Below are 3419 nucleotides of genomic sequence, written 5' to 3'. Positions count from 1 at the left end.
GAGTTCATTCATCATTCAGGAAGTTTCACTTCTCTCCCTATCTTATAATTATTTATATATATTTTTCAATATATCTATCTTTGTACATTAAGGGCAATGTACATCTTAAGTGTGAGGGGACTTTCATATCATCATTAGAAATCCCTGAATTTTGTCTTATTCTCACGTGAATCACTCATATCACTATTAGAATGAATTTTAATTAATTTATGATTTTTATTGATATGGCTTGAATTAAAACATAGGCATTTATGCATTGATTGTTTAAACTTTAAAACATTAGGGAATCAAGCATGATAAGTTGATTTTTGAAGAATTATAAACTTTTAGGTTGTTTCCCTAAGTTTAGGTATTATCGTGAGTTGAAATTCACAAGTTTAAACATCAAAAAGCCATAATTTTTTGTGAGATCTTGAGCATTTAGAGCATATTTTATTCATGCTCACTTTTATTATGAGTGCGTCAGTATTGATTTGTTATTCTAGAACTTGCTTAATTATGCATGTCAAGACCACACCATTTGATTTGATATATCAAGATAATAAAGGCACTTAGGTTTAACCCACTCACTCCACAAAAGCCTACCTTCATAATTGACCCTTAGTGAACCCTTTTGAGCCTAACAAGTCATTAATTGATTTACCCTCAATATTAACCCATAACCCATTATTGTTGAAATCCCCTAATTTGATCTCTATTTTTGTCGAGATTTGATTAGAACTAACTGCTTAGCTATGTTTTGCTCTTCTATGTATTTGACTTGTTCTTAAAAAATATATACTTCAACACATATTAGTAGTAATTCGTCATTTTTGAGCTTGAGTGTTAATTCCATATTCTGAAAAGAAGCTCACTTGTATTCAACTGATGACTGGTTATTTTTCTAGCTAGGTAATTTTTCAATTCAATCTCGATTCTAACCTTTTCTTTCAGCTTGTGACCATACCCACTAACCAAAGCCATATTACAACCCTCTAAAAGACCTTTTTGATTGATATATCAGCTCAATTTATAGTGGTAGAGATTTGATTTTCAAGCAAGCCTATGGCAATAGCTTTTCATATTGACTAATGAGTGCTCTAATTGGCATCCTTAAATACCTTGAGTGATTTGAGTGAATCTTTAGTGAGGATGTTCAACTCTGTGATATTTTGATCAAATGTAATCACTTAGATAAGGGGAGACACCTATGTTTTCGTGATAAAATACTCAACTTGGAATGTTTGAAACTTTAATATACTTTTAGTTGAATTTTCAATGTATGAATACTTATGGATTATTTTGAGATATTATTGATAGGGATTATAAATTGAGAAGAATTTATTTTGATTGTGAGTTGAGGATTTTCTTGAGGACAAGCAAAGGCTTAAGTGTGGGGGTATTTGATAAACCGTAATTTATACATATTTTTATCCCATGCTTAACAAAATTATGGATGATTTCTCCTTAGATTTTGTGAATTCGATGCTTCTAATTCTTTAATTTCATGTTTTATACTTAGGTGAGCATAGGAGAGTAAAAAGAGCGAGAAACGGGCCAAAAACGGAGAAAATTGACCTACATGGAAAATTAACACGGCCTGGACTTCCTCACACGGGCGTGTCACACAGTCGTGTCTCTTTGGCAGGATCGAATCACGACTTACACGGGTAGACTACATGCCCGTGCCTATTCAACAGCCTTGACCACGGGCTGGAGTAATCGCACACGGGCGTGTCACACGAGCGTGTCCCTGCCGAGCCCAAGTATAACCCTATTCGAAAAAGGCCAATTTTGAGGGCTCTTAGGCATTCTAAAGCCTATTTAAACACCTAATAAGGCAATTAGGAGGGAGACGCGGAGTAAGAAGCAGGGAATTACTCAAGGAAAGTCGATTGATCCATCTCAGAAGCCGGATTCATCATCAAAACTGAAGATCTCCCTTCAAGTTCCTTCAAGAGTTTTTGGTTTTCTTATGTTTTCTTATCTTTATGCTTTTGAGACGTTTTCTTTCATAAGTATGAACTAAATCCCCTAAATACCTAAGGGGAATGAAACCTAAGACGGATCTTATTATTATTATCTGAATTGTAAGATAAATATTTGACTTGTTCTTAATTATGTGTTCTTAATTCTTGTTTTAATATTCCAGGATATTGATTCAAGTTAATACTCTTATTTAGAGCAGGAATAGACCCTGTCTAAGAGTAAATTTGACATAATTAAGTGGAGTTGACTGCACGCCTAGAGATAGGGTGATAAGATTTTATCAGATTAGGGTGAAACCTAATAAGGGGATCCATAGATCTAGTTAATGCAACACTAGGGCGTTAATTAGAAAGAGATTTCAATTAATCAACCTAGGGTTAGACGTTATTAGTCTCGAGAGAGATAATAATATAACTTAGGGATTTCTACGGATCAAGTCAAATGAATAAATCGTCTGATTCAGAGTCAAATAACAAGTGAAGTCTAGCTAGATTTTTCCTTAGGTATTGTCTTAATCAATCGAATTTTCTAAAATGTTTTTTCCCAAATTTTCTATCTGTACATTCTTAGTTTAGTAATTAGTTTAGATAATCAAATCACTTAATTTTTAGGCTAGATAATAAAAATAAGGTAATTACCAGTACTCTTGGCTTCTTTGGGTTCGACAATCTGATCTTGCTAAAGCTATGCTACTGTTTGATGGGTACACTTGCCTTCATCGTGATAATAGTTAGTTTCAAGAACAATTAATTATACATATTTAAAACCTGTCGCGAATATCACGTGTCAGGGGTGTTATAAATTGTGGGCTACTTCTAGTATACAAAGAATTCAGCTAGGCTTGGTTAGTAAGAAAATTTGATAAAAATCGATTTACAAACCTAGGGGTAAAATTGTAATTTTATAATAGTCTAGGGGCAAATTTTTCATTTTACCAAAAATGTGGTTTATAAAATCTCTTGATTAATGTGATGATTTAAACTAATAAATTTTATCGTTATAGATCAAGATATACGAAATCTGGACCTAGACTGGGGGAAAGTCAAGCTAGTGGATTAAAAACCAACTAGTCGCCCACCTTTTGTATACTGAGGTAAGTTGTACGTAAGTAAGGCAACTTTATCGTTATTATGTGTGGAATGATTGATTTTGAAAAATAATGTTGAATATGCTTATGATTAATGCATGATGAAATTCAATGTGGTAAATTCCCGGTTGAACATAGGAATAGATTGGATATCCATGCCATTACATTTAGGTGATATGTGTGCTAGTGTAAGACCATGTCTGGGACATAGCATCGGCCACATTATGAGAGCCACGGTAAGACCATATTTGGAACATGGCATCGCCAATGTTATAAGAGCTAGTGTAAGACCATGTTTGGAACATGGCATCGGCAATGTTATGAGAGCTAGTGTAAAACCATGTCTGGGACATGGCATTGGCAT

The sequence above is a fragment of the Gossypium arboreum genome, chromosome 2 (assembly GCF_025698485.1).
Source record: "Gossypium arboreum isolate Shixiya-1 chromosome 2, ASM2569848v2, whole genome shotgun sequence".
NCBI classification, from domain to species: domain Eukaryota; kingdom Viridiplantae; phylum Streptophyta; class Magnoliopsida; order Malvales; family Malvaceae; genus Gossypium; species Gossypium arboreum.
The sequence above is the reverse complement of the archived record's forward strand: the minus strand, read 5'-3'. Positions refer to the sequence as shown.